Source organism: Schistocerca americana, chromosome 3 (assembly GCF_021461395.2).
Source record: "Schistocerca americana isolate TAMUIC-IGC-003095 chromosome 3, iqSchAmer2.1, whole genome shotgun sequence".
NCBI lineage: Eukaryota > Metazoa > Arthropoda > Insecta > Orthoptera > Acrididae > Schistocerca > Schistocerca americana.
Genome location: NC_060121.1, coordinates 383590929 through 383607796, shown reverse-complemented (window position 1 = coordinate 383607796; position 16868 = coordinate 383590929). Strand labels below are relative to the sequence as shown.

General features: G+C 42.9%; 1 protein-coding gene across 5 annotated transcripts in view; it reads left to right on the top strand.

Moving 5' to 3' along the window:
* The window catches only part of LOC124605663 (DNA repair and recombination protein RAD54B-like), a 336958-nt gene that overhangs the window by 117985 nt on the left and 202105 nt on the right, over positions 1 to 16868 (top strand). The gene's annotated exons all lie outside the window — the stretch shown is intronic.

The window sequence follows — 16868 nt, the reverse complement described above, 5'->3', positions numbered from 1 at the left end:
TGGGCTTGTAAATTACGGTAATATTCCGCTTCGTGAAGATCCTCCCTATTCTTTCCGTTACATTTTTAACAAACGGCAGGAAAACCTTAGATTCTGCAGTAGCCTGTACGTCAGTATGATTTCTGCGTGGCTGCGAACCAGTACCCACAACAGAAGCGGGGTGTTATCAAGACGTTAGCGGACAGAGCTAGAAATATTTGTGAACCTGAGTTGCTTGACACTGAGATGGAACATCTCCACAATGCACTAACGAAGAACGGATATTCGTCCGCCGAAATAAACCGTAATATACAAGCCCACCAGGAAGATACAGGAATACCTTAGGCCTGCCAAGGACACTCGCAAACCATTGGAAAAATCTGGAGTGTATAGGATCCCGTGCAGCTGTGGTGATGTTTATGTGCGTACCACCAAAAGAACTGTTTCTAAACGTTTAGAAGAGCACAAGGGAAATTGTAGAAGAGGAGAAACGGAACGATCAGCTGTTGCGGAGCATGCTTTCCAGCCAGGGAACCACAATATTCGTTTCGAGGAGACGCAAGTACTAGCGGCCACGAGCGGATACTACGAAAGGCTATACAGGGAGGCAATCGAAATCGCTAAACACCCAAATAATTTCAACCGAAAGGAGGAGGGCGTCAAATTAAACGGTATATGGATGCCGGTGTTAAAGAAGATGTGTACCACTCGTCCACTACTGGGTGATGGCAACGGCGATCGACGGCGACGGACAGCGGCCAATTGCACTGACGTTTTCAAAATACGTGACGTCACGCCGCGGCGCGGGGGTTCGCGGACACGGAATTTAGCGGCAGTCAGTAGCGAGCCAGTGTGTGTGTTGGACCTTCCATCAAGCTACGGACCCCCTTGAAGATGTCTCCTGCAGTCGGAGACGAAACGTTGGGAATCACCACAAAATTCATCAACCGACCACGGCATAACAGCCCGGATAATTACGAGGGCAGTTCAATAAGTAATGCAACACATTTTTTTTCTCGGCCAATTTTGGCTGAAAAAACCGGAAATTTCTTGTGGAATATTTTGAAACGTTCCCGCTTTGTCTTGTATAGTTTCATTGACTTCCGACAGGTGGCAGTGCTGTACGGAGCTGTTAAAAAGGCGTCTGTAATGGATGTGCGTTGCAAACAACGGGCAGTGATCGAGTTTCTTTTGGCGGAAAACCAGGGCATCTCAGATATTCATAGGCGCTTGCAGAATGTCTACAGTGATCTGGCAGTGGACAAAAGCACGGTGAGTCGTTGGGTAAAGCGTGTGTCATCATCGCCGCAAGGTCAAGCAAGACTGTCTGATCTCCCGCGTGCGGGCCGGCCGTGCACAGCTGTGACTCCTGCAATGGCGGAGCGTGCGAACACACTCGTTCGAGATGATTGACGGATCACGATCAAACAACTCAGTGCTCAACTTGACATCTCTGTTGGTAGTGCTGTCACAATTGTTCACCAGTTGGGATATTCAAAGATTTGTTCCCGCTGGGTCCCTCGTTGTCCAACCGAACACCATACAGAGCAAAGGAGAACCATGTGTGCAGAATTGCTTGCTCGTCATGTGGCTGAGGGTGACAATTTCTTGTCAAAGATTGTTACAGGCGATGAAACATGGGTTCATCACTTCGAACCTGAAACAAAATGGCAATCAATGGAGTGGCGCCACACCCACTCCCCTACCAAGAAAAAGTTTAAAGCCATACCCTCAGCTGGTAAAGTCATGGTTATTCTGTTCGATGTCCTTCCCCATGGTCAAACGATCAACTCTGAAGTGTATTGTGCTACTCTTCAGAAATTGAAGAAATGACTTCAGCGTGTTCGTAGGCACAAAAATCTGAACGAACTTCTCCTTCTTCATGACAACGCAAGACCTCACGCAAGTCTTCGCACCCGAGAGGAGCTCACAAAACTTCAGTGGACTGTTCTTCCTCATGCACCCTACAGCCCCGATCTCGCACCGTCGGATTTCCATATGTTTGGCCCAATGAAGGACGCACTACGCGGATGATGATGAAGTTATTGATGCAGTACGACGTTGGCTCCGACATCGACCAGTGGAATGGTACCGTGCAGGCATACAGGCCCTCATTTCAAGGTGGTGTAAGGCCGTAGCATTGAATGGACATTACGTTGAAAAATAGTGTTGTGTAGCTAAAAGATTGGGGAATAACCTGGTGTATTTCAATGCTGAATAAAACAACCCCCGTTTCAGAAAAATAGTGTGTTGCATTACTTATTGAACTGCCCTCGTATAATGGACATGATATTTCCGGCCGTGAAAGTTTACATTTTAGTATCAGAAAAGGGCAAGCTGAGTTTCACACGTTATGATTCATGCACATAAGCTTCTCAGCCTCAAGAAAGTTTATTATATTTGAACTAAGAATATGTTCAAGGATTCTGCAGCAAATAGAAGTTAGGGATATTGGTCTGTAATTTTTCGGGTCTGTTCTTTTACCTTTCCTGTATACTGGAGCCACCTGTACTTTTTTCCAGTCACTTGGGACTTTGCACTGGGTGAGAGATTCACAATAAATGCAAGCTAGGTAAGGGGCCAATGTCGTAGAGCACTCTTTCCAAAATCGAAGTGTGATTCCATCCAAACCTGGTGATTTAGTTGCATTCAAACCTTCAGTTTTTTCTCTATGCCAGGTATGCTTATTACTATGTTGTCCATACAGGAGCCTGCCCAATGATCAAAAGACAGCATGTTTGCACGGTTCTCCTGTGTGACTGATTTCTTGAATGTGAAATTTGAAACTTCAGCTTTCGTTTTACTATCTTCAACAACCACACCAGACTGGTAAACAAGGGACTGATTCTTTTGAATTAGTTCCTCAATTGCCCGGGCATTTTTGTGTGTGGTTGACGTCAATGGCCTTTCTTTCTGATTGGTGTCAATCAAGTCTGTGCAGCCTTGGTCAAATTGTTGGCATCATTTCACTAGAGCTGGACATAACATTGCATTTAGTCCATATACCACCACAATTCATGGTCAGTCTGTTTGCAGTTTAGATGTTTCGCTCTCATGAATTGTACTTCAACTTTGGAGCATATTTCTAGTTGCTACTCTGTTTCGTTCCCACACTGTGATGTGTCTGTTATCCATACGACAGTAGGACTGTATCTGCAGAAAAATTTGAACGTATACTCTCTTTTGACAGTGCACCACTTTTGTTGTGCATTGGGCTTAGCATGAGACTAGATATGTAACTTTCTTTTTGAAGTTCCTCATACTTTGTTTGAAATGCCGTCATTACAAGAAGAATTGCTGTCAACAGTGACTTATGATTTTTTTCTCTCTCTAACAGTTAAGTTGGAAATGCTTCCTAAATATATCTAATTTATAGGTTTTTGATGGTCCATTATTTGTTCCGGTATTGTAGCTACCTTTACAGAGAAGTTATCGAATTTAGTCCCCAGTTAATTGAATTCATCATTATCTGTCTCACTGCTGTCATCATCAGGGCGTTTAACATCATTTGCTTTGCCAAGTTTATATGCTTTATGCCTAATAATACTTGAAATTTCCTTTGCTTTGTTTTTGAAGTTTTGAATTTTTGTGTAATGCTTTAGCTTTTGCTTTCTTGTATAACATGGTGAAGAAATCTGTAATATTGATTTTAATGCCCATTTAAGTCTTGATTAGAGCTAATTGTGTGTATTAAATTGGACACTCTTTCTGACACGAGATAATTTGATGCCAAATGTTAACAATCTTTTCTTTTGTATTCCACTGTAATTGTCTCTGACCGGCTGTAAAGGTAAATTGAATTCATAGTGTCGTAAGAATATGTTTACACTAAGAATATGTTTAGGAAATAATTACTTTTCTCATATGCAGTATACCCTTGTAAACTTCTTCCCCATTGTTCATTCTGTAGATTCTCTGAACAGTGTGACAGAGTTAACATTTATAATACTGTTTAACATTGCTCTTATTACTATAGTCACAGGATTCAAACTCTGAGAGACAAGGGGGAAAACGTACAGTTCATAGTTGATATATCTATTTACCAGTAATAATATCCTTGGGACTCGATCCAAGCAGAATTAAAGCTTTTTTTTGTTTACAAGTGCCTGCCCTATATTAAAAGTCACAACAAAGTCAGCTGGATGTGTCTTTAATATACTCCAATGTATCACAATCTTGACTTTCTGTGCCAAGACTACATGAGAAATGTGGACTCAGAACTGTATGTGTACGTATGCAGAGTTGCCACAAATTCTGGAAAAAAGGGAATTTCAAACGTGACAAGGAAATCAAGGAAATTTGGAAAGAGAGAGAGAGAGAGAGAGAGAGCTGGAAAAGTCTCATTGGTCTCATTTCATCAACATGGTGTCTGTGACACATGAATAGCTGGTCACACAAATGGACTTCCACGATGGGCCAAAACCACAGGCCATTTCTGTGGGTGTCTCTAATAGATTGGGCCTGTCAATCTGAAGCCCATCATTTCCTACTAATGTGTAAGCTCTGGCCATCAGATCTAGTCTCACCGATCTGCCTGCAGTCTGGGTCTGTTTGTGTGTGGAATCATGCGGCAGATTTTCGGGGTTTATCCAAGGACCCAGGACTGCGGTGCTTCTTGGCAGGCCAGAGGCCACAGGTGATGGATTTCAGGAATTGTGACTGTCTCCCTGCAAGTAAATTGGACAGTGCAGCATTTTGTAGACATTTTATTTATTCTAGTACATTTTGGCACTTCAAAAATAATTTATATATTAGAAAGTATGGGTGATAAGAACAAGAAAACTGTGGCAGTTGCTGGCAGTTTGTATGCTATATACTCACATATTTCTCAAAAGAAAAATCACACAATACATGTAAAATAATAGACATAACACCGTGACTAATAACCGACAATGATGAACATAGTAGAACCAAAATTTTATTGGTGGCCAGCCATAGTGTTGGGTTACACAACTCTTCCCTGCCTTTTACACTTCTTTCAAGAGACCTACTTTTTTCTAAGGTTGTTCCTGAAATTAGTGAAGGTATTTTAAATCTGTCTTGTGACTCCAAGGAAAAGTGTATTTTTGTGACAAATGTGTTTAGTTTTATTGGAATAAAATAACAACAGTGATCTTAATGGAACACACATACCATTTGCCTTGCTTTCTCCATCTAAAAACAGTTCATCACAAAAGATGTTGATGTTAGTACTTAAGATTTTTGCTCACATAGGGGAGAAATCTACCATGGGGCCCCAGCCTTTGCAACATCTTTTCCCTTCCATGCTGCATGTCTATCCTCTTGCTGCTCTTCTGTTCTTTTCCCCCTCCCTTGGGGAACATGTCTGGGATGTTTTTGGGAATGTTCTGCACTGTCTGTAGCTGACATAACAACAATCTCACCACTGTTTTTCCTTCCTTTTTCCTATCTTTTTCCTTTCTTTGTTCACTTTCTCCTATCCTTCCTCCACTTCACCGTTTGAGGTTCCCCTTTTTTCTTCTTCCTCCCTGTGCACTCCTGAAGGCAGCCCCATGCATCTGACATGTAACAGGTGACTGGGTAACACGTGATTCCTAGCCCTGGTTCGACAGGTAAGTTTCGCACTTACCCCCTCTGTCAGGTGTTCGGGATGTATCACCTGAGGTGTGAATAAACACCTAAGGTGGGTATACCCCCTTCTGAAGGGGGACCCCAGTTGGAAGGAGCCTGTCATCAGAGACATTGGCAGTTGTTGGGGATTTTCTCGCAATGAGCCAATCATCTTCACAATCAACATCTACAAAATATAAATGGAATGAGGCTAACGATTCAGAGATCCTCCCAGCTGCACCACGGTTCCTCCGGTTTCACATAGTGAAGATTATCAGTCCTTTGCAATGGTAAATCCAATTATTATTCAGAAAGGTGTTGATGCAGTTGCTGGCCCTGTGAAATCCTGCTCTTGTTTATGGAATGGCACATTGCTTTTGGAGACTACTTCTGGTTCTCAAGCACAACAACTGCTTGCCACTTCACTTCGCTAAGGCTATTGTTTCGTGTCGAGGCCCATCAAACACTGAATTCATCCCATTGTGTTATTTACACAAGGCTGCTTGAAGGTCTGACCGAGGCCAGAATCGAAACATACCTCTCTGATCAGGGTGTCACTGCTGTCCATCGTGTGTTGAAAAAGGTAGATGCCTCCTTAGTGCCCACATGCACTCTCTTTCTCTCCTTCGATAGAGTGTTACTTCTGTCAAAGATCAAAGTACACTATGAGGTTGTTTCAGTCTAACTGTACATTCCAAACCTGATGCACTTCTACCAATGTCATCATTTCAACCCCACTCGAATGTCTTGTCAACACCAGGCCAAATGTGTAATCTGTGGTAGGAATGCGCACGAGGGCGATTGTCCACCTCATCTTCCCTGCTGTATCAACTGCAGTGGTGACCATGCGCCTTTCTCTTGAGATTGTCCCATGTATCTTGATGAGCGGGCTTTCAGGAGGTCTGGGTAAAGGAAAATGTTCCTTACCCACTCGCTTGCAAGTTATTGGCTAGTTGTAAACCCTGAATTCTAGAAGGACACGCACACACGCGCGCGCGCACACACACACACACACACACACACACACACACACACACACACACACAAAAAAAACCTCATATTCAGCTCTGAGGTTGCAAAATTGCCCAGTGTCATGGTAGGATCACAGTCCCCGTATCCTGCTGTGCAACAAGCTATCAAACTCTTGCCTCACAGGGCGAAGTCACCAGCTACATAACAGGCAGGCCAGAAAGAGTAGAAGGAATGCTCCCATGAAGACTTCTTACGACCCTCCAGCCAACCAACACCTGAGCCTTCCTCTGCTAACCAGAAAGGCTCGAAGAAGTCCAACATAGGCAAACAGTTTTCTCCTCTGCCGACTTGAAGATTGTTTTTTGATGGTGTCGCCATGTGGTACCTTTGCCTGGCCTGCCTCCATGTCGCTGGTGTGCACCACCAACCGTTTTTCTGTGTTGGACTCCACAGACCGACAGCAGAAAGCCGATACTTTTGTGGACCTCATGGAGCAGGCTGCTCCTGTCTCGGTGTATTGTAACAGCGAGTCTTCGCAGACTGGCACTTTGCAGCCACTGAGGAGACGCCAACTCATTTTTTCCTCATCGTGACACTTCCAATGGTACGTTCATGGCCATAAATCCAACGAAGAGGATTTACAGCCGCTTTTAGAATTGCAAGAAACAAAGTGACGTCCTCACAACCGCTTTGAGATTTTGCATTTCCTCCTGTCCATTTTGATCTTCCGCCTCAGGTTGGCATTCCATCTCATGGGGGAGTCATGCTGCTCATACGGGATGATGCTCATAGTCAACCAATCTCCCTGACTAGCCATCTTCAAGCTGTTGCTGTTTGCATTTTCCTTCCTCACTTGACCTTTTCCCTTTGTACATTTACATCCCTTCATCATTCGATGTTACCAGGGCTGACTTCCTCCAGCTTATTAGGCAGCTACTTCACCCATTCCTGCTGCCCTTCATCCCATTTCGGGTTCTCCCAGAACCTGTCCAAGAGGTGCCCTCGTGGCTGACATCCTTAATGAACTTAACCTTTTCTGCGTTAACACTGGAGCACCCACATTCCTTTCAGACTCCTCGCACCCTATCCCATTTGGACCTATCCTTCTGCACTGCCCATTGTCTTGAGTGGTCTGTTCTTTCTGTCACCTACTCGAGCGACCATTTCCCATGTGATATCCATTTTCTTACTCCTACCTCACCTCTGTGCACACCCAAATCACAGCTTACTAAGGCTGACTGGAGGCTTTACTCCCCCCTTCCCCTTCAACGAACACAATTTCCCCAGTTGTGATGACCAGGTGGAATATCTTACAAACATTATTTACTGCCGCAAAATGTTCCATTCCTTGTACTTCCTCTTTACCACATGACCTCACAGTCCCTTGTTGGAATGAGGCGTGCCATGACACAATCCGCACTCTCTGCATTTTTAACCATCATCCTAAGGCGGCAAGCTGCACTCATTATAAACAGATGTATGCAAGTGTCGTCGTGTCCTTCAGGATAACAAAAAAGATAGTTGGATTTTATTCACTAGTTTTTTTAACAGTTCCACCCCTTCTTCCGTCGTGTGGGCCAACCTCTGATGGCTCTCTGGTACCAAGATCCATTCCCCAGTTCCTGGCCTGACAGTAGCAGACAATGCCATCATCGACCTTATTGCTATCTGCAACACCTTGGGCCACCATTTTGCGGAAATTTTGAGCTCCTCCCACTATCACCCTGCCTTTCCCCATCGGAAGCGAGTGGAGGCGTATCTTCTCAGAATCTTGAGTGTTACAATGCCACATTTACTATGAGGGAGCTAGAGCATGCTGTCACTTCATCCAGATCCTCTGCCCAAGGGCCAGACACTGTTCACTTTCAGATGTTGCAGCACCTTTGTGATGCTAGCAAGCACTTTGTGCTTAATATGTACAACTGCATCTGGGCAGAAAAAATGTTCAAATGTGTGTGAAATCTTATGGGGCTTAACTGCTAAGGTCATCAGTCCCTAAGCTTACACACTACTTAACTTAAATTATCCTAAGGACAAACACACACACCCATGCCCAAGGGAGGACTCGAACCTCCGCCGGGACCAGCCGCACAGTCCATGACTGCAGCGCCTTAGACTGCTCGGCTAATCTCGTGCGGCACATCTGGGCAAAGGGTAAGTTTCCCAGACACTGGTGGGAAGCCACTGTCGTATCCATACCCAAGCCCGGTAAGTACAAACACCTTCCTTCTAGCTACCGTTCCATCTCTCTCACCAGCTGTGTTTGCAAGCTGATGGAACACGTGATTCTTGCCTGGCTGGTATGGTGGCTCAAGTCTCGCAATTTACTAACCACTGCACAGTGTAGATTTTGAGTGCGCTGTTCTGTAGTTGACCATCTTGTCACTTTGCACACCTGTGGCATTAATGGTTTTCTGTGGAAATCCCAGACTGTGGCCGTGTTTTTCCATTTGGAGAAAGTCTACGGCACCTGCTGGACAACTGGTATCCTTTGTACTCTACATGTGGGTCTTCCATGGCTTTCTATCCCGTTTCCTTGAGGAATTTTTGAAAGACCAAGTTTTCAAAGTACGTTTGGGTTCTGCCTTGTCGGACATCTTTATCCAGGAAAACCGTGTGCCTCAGGGTTCTGTCCTGAGTGTCGTCTTCTTTGCCATCAGCATTAACCCTATAATGACCTGTCTCCCACTGGCCATCCCCGGCTCTCTTTTTGTTGACGATTTTGTGCACTATTGCAGTCCTTCATGAACCTGTCTCATTGATTGGTGTCTTCAGCAATGTCTCGATTGTCTTTAATCATGGAGCATCGACAGTGGCTTTCATTTTTCCAATGACAAAACTGTTTGTATGAGCTTCTGGTGGCGCAATTGGTTTCTCCCACCATTGGTACATCTTGGGCCTGTTGCTCTTCTTTTCATTGAAAATATGAAATTCCTGGGTCTCACACTCAATAGGAAACTCTGTTCATCCTCCCACATGTCTTACCTGGCAGCCTGCTGTATGCAGTCCCTCAATGTCCTACGCATGCTCAGTGGTACTTCCTGGGGTGCAGATCGAACCACACTCCCCATTTTGTACTGGTCCCTTGTCTGTTCGAAACTAGACTATGGATGCTTTGTTTATGCATCTACATGTCCATACCTATTATGCTGTCTCAATACTATCGACCATCGTGGCATCTGTTTGGCCACTGGCGCCTTTTACACTAGCCCGGTTGAGAGTCTGTATGCAATTAGCTGCTGAACTACTGCTGTGACTGCCTCCTCAGCAGATATGCATGCCATTTGTCTGCCATGCATGGCCACCCATCCTATGCCGTCTCCTTCCATGATTCCTTTGATCGCCAGTATGGGGTGTGTCCCTCTTCTCTGTTACCTCCTGTATTTAGCTTTTGGCTCTTGCTCTGGCAGATGAACCTCACACTCCCTGCAACTTTCCTGTTGGGTGTGGACACTTCCCCACCTTGGCTTTGCATGGCGACGCGTGTTCACCTTGGCCTTCATTCACTTCCTAAGGACCCTACACCAGCATTGCTCCTTCGCCTATAGTTTCACAACCTTCACATGGAATTTGCGATAGTACCTATGTGTACACTGACCGTGGTGTCGGGTGTTCCTCCATCGTTGGCACCCTCATTTTTTGGTATCGCTTCCGGCACACTGCTCAGTATTTACAGCCGAGCTCTTTACCCTATATCAGGCCACAGAGTACAGCCGGCGACACAGGCTTTTCAACTGTGTCATCTGTTCAAACTCTCTCAGCACCCTACAGAGCCTCTGTCAATTGTACACTGTCTATCTCTTAGTGCAATGGCTCCAGGAAAGCTTGCACTTGCTCACTCTTGATGGAGCCACCGTGACGTTTACGTGGGTTCCTAGTCATGTCGGTCTGACAGGAAACGAGGCTACTGACACTGCTGCCAAGGCTGCAGTCCTCGTACCTCAGCCCACTAGTTCTTACATTCCCTCCAGTGATCTCTGTATTGCCATCTGTCAAGAGGTGGTGTGACTTTGGCATCACCACTGGTCTTCCCTTCATGGGAACAACCTCTGAGTTATTAAGTCTCTCTCAGTGGCTTGGATGACCTCCTCTCGCCTCTTCCGCCATGAGGAGGTCATTTTAACTAGGTTGCGTATTGGGCACTGCCTTTTTAGCCATTGCCATTTGTTAAGTGCCGCTCCCCCACCACTTTGTGCACATTGTGCCCAGCATTTAACTGTCTGCCATTTCCTGACGGAATGCCCTATTGCTGACCAGTTATGTTCCTGTTTGAGTTTGCCATCTGAGTTATTGGCCGTTTTAGCGAATGACGCGTGAGCTATTGACTCCATTTTACTTTTTATCCATTGTAGCAATGTGGCAAAGGCCATTTAATTTTTAGTTCTGGACCTTCATTTCTGTATTGCGTATTTTATAGACCTTTCTCCAAGTCCCTGGCGCGTATGACCGTAGTTGTTTTTATGTCCTAAAACAAAACAAAACATAACGGGGGAGAAATACATAAGTCCTTACATTTCTTTGTCACTTATGATTTTACTTACCCTTGAGATCTCAAAATTTGTCAGGTAAGAATGGTAAAACTTGTCAGGAAATAGGGAAATATCAGGGAATTTCACTTGAGGAAACTTGAGGCAACCCTCGTATGTTAAGCAACATTTTCATTAACTCTAATGATTTGGATTAGAGCACACTGAAGGAGTGGAAATTTAAAAAGAAGTGTTAAGCAAAATGCCTTCATTCCACATAATTTGTATTCACTACATTGGATATTCTCTAGTCAACTTTTGGTTGGTGGATGACAATATTTTATTGGTTTAAAGTGTAGGAGTGTGTCTATACAGAACCATTAAGCACCATGGACTAAGGATGAGAGTTGATCTTTAAACTACTTCAGTAAGACCAAAATGATGATGTATGATTATTGTGATGGTCTTAAATCACTCAAAAAATTCACATGCATTTTGCAACTGAAAACTAATGAACTGATGTACTCAGTTGAATGGTACATGCAAAGGTAAATAGCTAGTGTGTCTCAAACAGAAAGGCTGTAAACAACACACAGTTGTCATTTTAACCTTAAATGTTCAACCATCCAAATTATGAGAATTCTTATTTTGAATGTGGAAAACAGAAGAAAAACAAATTGAATAATGAAATGTGACAGGAAGACAAATTGGTTAGAGAGAGAGATGAAATGAGAATATCATAATGAGAGTTCTGAAACTGAAATTTACTTGACATGTTTTCAGGTGAGCTGACAGAATGTGAACTAACAACATTCTTTGCTCGAGTCTGTGTATGAGAGTTGCCCAGAAAGTAATGCACTGCAATTTTTTTCTCAGCTGAAAACAATGCTACGAATGCAAAACATTACTTATGTGTTATTTGAAGTCTCCTGTGTGAACGTGCCAAGTTTCCGGCACTCTCAACAGGTAGTGTAGCTGCAGGACAGTTTCAAGATGGCATCTACAGCTGACATACATTACAAGCAATCTGCCGTCATTGAATTTCTCTCTGCAGAGACAGAAACTCTGGGGAATATTCACAAACACTTGTGCAAAGTCTGTGGAACATCTCCTGTCGACAGAAGTACAGTCAGTCGCTTGGCACAGAGGGCGAGGTCATCAGAAGGCAGTTCGGCAGAGCTCCATGATTTGCAGTGGTCGGGGAGACCATCCCCGGCTGAAGCACCTGACCAGGCCCCCTCAGACTTCCACTTGGTTGGGCTGTTAAAGGATGCCATTCATGGAAGACGTTTTGAGTACGATGAGGAGGTGATTTACAAAATGAAGCACTCGCTCTGCCATCAGGACAAGGATTGTTACTGACAGGGCATACATGCTCTCATTTCGCACTGGAGGAAGGCCATAGATCGGGGTGGAAATTATGTGGTAAAATAGGATGTGTAGATAAAACATCTTCTTTCCTATGTGTAATTCTCATTATGTTTAGTGAAGAATTATTGAAGAAAAAAATGCAGTGCATTACTTTCTGGGCAACCCTTGTTATAAGAAACAGCGTCAACAATAACGTACTGAAAGACAGATAAATGAAATAAGAAAACAGGCAGGATATATTTGAAAAAATAAAGTTGAAGATTGTAATCTGTGGAGAAGTCTTGAAGGGTCCTTTTTCCAGCAGTACATGAACAGTGACTGCTTCTGCTATAGTGTCAGCTACATTTATGACCTGCTCTCTTGTGTTGGTTTGGCATTGTCAATGGAGCAGTAAGTTGATTGTATTGTGTTAGTATGAAGCTTGTTCTTATACTCTACCACTGTAGCTGTTGCTGCAATTTATTTTTTTCTATTATTGACAATGTCATTATTATGATGTCTGTATACACAGTATGTTTAGTGAACAGATATCAATATAACATGTTGTTGTTGTTGTTGTTGTTGTTGTGGTCTTCAGTCCTGAGACTGGTTTGATGCAGCTCTCCATGCCCATGTATCCTGTGCAAGCTCCTTCATCTCCCGGTACCCACTGCAACCTACATCCTTCTGAATCTGCTTAGTGTATTCATCTCTTGGTCTTCCTCTACGATTTTTACCCTCCACCCTGCCCTCCAATGCTAAATTTGTGATCCGTTGATGACTCAGGACATGTCCTACCAACTGATCCCTTCTTCTAGTCAAGTTGTGCCACAAACTTCTCTTCTCCCCAATCCTATTCAATACCTCCTCATTAGTTACGTGATCTACCCACCTAATGTTCAACATTCTTCTGTAGCACCACATTTTGAAAGCTTCTATTTTCTTCTTGTCCAAACTATTTATTGTCCATGTTTCACTTCCATACATGGCTACAAACCATACAAATACTTTCAGAAACTACTTCCTGACACTTAAATCTATACTCAATGTTAACAAATTTCTCTTCTTCAGAGACACTTTCCTTGTCATTGCCAGTCTACATTTTATATCCTCTCTACTTTGACCATCATCAGTTATTTTGCTCCCCAAATGGCAAAACTCCTTTACTACTTTAGGTGTCTCTTTTCCTAATCTAATTCCCTCAGCATCACCTGACTTAATTCGACTACATTCCATTATCCTCGTTTTGCTTTTGTTGATGTTCATCTTATATCCTCCATTCAAGACACTGTCCATTCCGTTCAACTGCTCTTCCAAGTCCTTTGCTGCCTCTGACAGAATTACAATGTCATCGGTAAACCTCAAAGTTTTATTTCTTCTCCCTTCTTATATTCTTCTTGAAGTCTGAGGGTATTTCGCCTGGTTCGTACATCTTGCTCACCAGATGGTAGAGTTTTGTCAGGACTGGCTCTCCCAATGCGTCAGTAGTTCTAATGGAATGTTGTCTACTCCCGGGGCCTTGTTTCGACTCAGATCTTTCAGTGCTCAGTCAAACTCTTCACGCAGTATTGTATCTCCCATGTCATCTTCATTTACATCTTTTTCCATTTCCATGATATTGTCCTCAAGTACATCGCCCTTGTATATACCCTCTGTATACTCCTTCCACCTTTCTGCTTTCCCCTCTTTGCTTAGAACTGGGTTTCCATCTAAGCTGTTGAATTATACAAGTGGTTCTCTTTTCTCCAAAGGTCTCTTTAATTTTCTGTAGGCAGTATCTATCTTACCCCTAGTGAGATAAGCCTCTACATCCTTACATTTGTCCTTTAGCCATGCCTGCTTAGCCATTTTGCACTTTCTGTCGATCTCATTTTAGAGATGTTTGCATTCCTTTTTGCCTGCTTCATTTACTGCATTTTTATATTTTGTCCTTTCATCAATTAAATTCAATATTTCTTCTGTTACCCAAGGATTTCTACTAGCCCTCATCTTTTTACCTACTTGATCCTCTGCTGCCTTCACTACTTCATTCCTCAGAGCTATCGATTCGTCTTCTACTGTATTTCCTTCCCCCATTCCTGTCAATTGTTCCCTTATGCTGTTCCTGAAACTCTGTACAACCTCTGGTTCTTTCAGTTTATCCAGGTCCCATCTTCTTAAATTCCCACCTTTTTGCAGTTTCATCAGTTTTTATCTACAGTTCATAACCAATAGATTGTGGTCAGAGTCCACATCTGCCCCTGGGAATGTCTTACAATTTAAAACCTTGTTCCTAAATCTCTGTCTTACCATTATATAATCTATCTGATACCTTTTAGTATCTCCAGGCTTCTTCCATGTATACAACCTCCTTTTATGATTCTTGAACCAAGTGTTAGCTATGATTAAGTTGTGCTCTGTGCAAAATTCTACCAGACGGCTTCCTCTTTCATTTCTTCCCCCCAATCCATATTCACCTACTACATTTCCTTCTCTCCCTTTTCCTACTCTCGAATTCCAGTCACCCATGACTATTAAATTTTCGTCTCCCTTCACTACCTGAATAATTTCTTTTATCTCGTCATACATTTCTTCAATTTCCTCGTCATCTGCAGAGCTAGTTGGCATACAAACTTGTACTACTGTAGTAGGCATGGGCTTCGTGTCTATCTTGGCCACTATAATACGTTCACTATGCTGTTTGTAGTAGCTTACCCACACTCATACTTTTTTATTCATTATTAAACCTACTCCTGCATTACCCCTATTTGATCTTGTATTTATAACCCTGTATTCACCTGACCAAAAGTCTTGTTCCTCCTGCCACCGAACTTCACTAATTCCCACTATATCTAACTTTAACCTATCCATTTCCCTTTTTAAATTTTCTAACGTACCTGCCCGATTAAGGGATCTAACATTCCACGCCCCAATCCGTAGAATGCCAGTTTTCTTTCTCCTGATAATGACGTCCTCTTGAGTAGTCCCCGCCCGGAGATCCGAATGGGGGACTATTTTACCTCCGGAATATTTTACCCAAGAGGACACCATCATCATTTAACCATACAGTAAAGCTGCATGCCCTCGGGAAAAATTACGGCTGTAGTTTCCCCTTGCTTTCAGCCGTTCGCAGTACCACAACAGCAAGGCCGTTTTGGTTAGTGTTACAAGGCCAGATCAGTCAATCATCCAGACTGTTGCCCCTGCAACTACTGAAAAGGGTGCTGCCCCTCTTCAGGAACCACACGTTTGTCTGGCCTCTCAACAAATACCCCTCCGTTGTGGTTGTATCGTTGAGGCATGCAAGCCTCCCCACCAGCTGCAAGGTCCATGGTTCATGGGGGGTATATATATAACATATATATAACGTGCTAAATTATTTATAAACTGCATTGAGAATATTCTTAATTTGTCACTGATAAATGCTATAACAAGTTAAACAATGGAAAGTCCTGGATGGATTATCATATAAATGGAAAGGATAGAGTGCTTCTCACCATATGAAGGAAGCATTGAATCACAGACAGGCGCAATGAAAATAGAATGGTAAAACATTAAAAGGGTAGGAAATATACGCACGTGCATGGCCACTGTTTCCGGGTGCTAGAGCCCGATTCTAGTGCACTGAGATTGTGGCCGTGATTGTGAGAGTTGTGAAGCTGTGTCAGTCTTCTATTGAAGAAGGACTTTGTCTGAAAGCATAAATATTTTAGCAGTCTTTTTCATCGTGCCTGTCTGCAAGTCAGTGCTTCCGCAGTGTGTTAAATAGTAACCTAGCCTTTCAATATTGTTGCGATAACGAGTTGTTATCTTTACAACACAACTTTAAAACTAGTGTAAATGTTCCTGCACAATACTGACCATATGAAAATGAAGGTCAAAGTCTTTCTAACAAGATCCCTTTTATTTTCTTTATGAAGTTTTTGGTACTGCCAACATCATTTGGCCATAAACAAAAACTCTGAACTATACCCTGAAGTAGCTGCAAGGTTTTTAGTACCATAGAAGACTATTCAGGCCAAATCATAACTTCAAAGCCAGTAATTCTGTCCCATTTTTGTGGATATTTGTAAGACGTGCTGAGAAATATTAGCAATTTGTGAAGTATATGTTTAGATGAATGGTGAGTGTTTTATTTAATGTTTGTGATGCTTTATATAACAATGGAAAACATAAAACCATATGGTGACACACAGCTAGTTTCTCTAGGATTACACCAAGAGGTCACAAAACTTATCATCTGTACTCAACAAATGTATCACTGTCAAAGATGTCAAATATCCTTACATGTGTTAAAAGGCTTATCACTTTGTAATCTAAGAATAGCAAAAGCACTTCACCTACACTAATATCAGATGGCAAATCCATCAGAAGCCCACCTTTTCCGTTGAACATAAATGACTGTTTGTTCCACTGGATTTTGTCCAATGAATCACCAACACAGTTCAGTTCTTCTTCGTCTGCAGCAAGTTCTTCCAATATGTCATCAAGATCTTCACTTACATATGATAACTCCATATCGGAGGTTGAAAGTCATTACATGACTTTGAA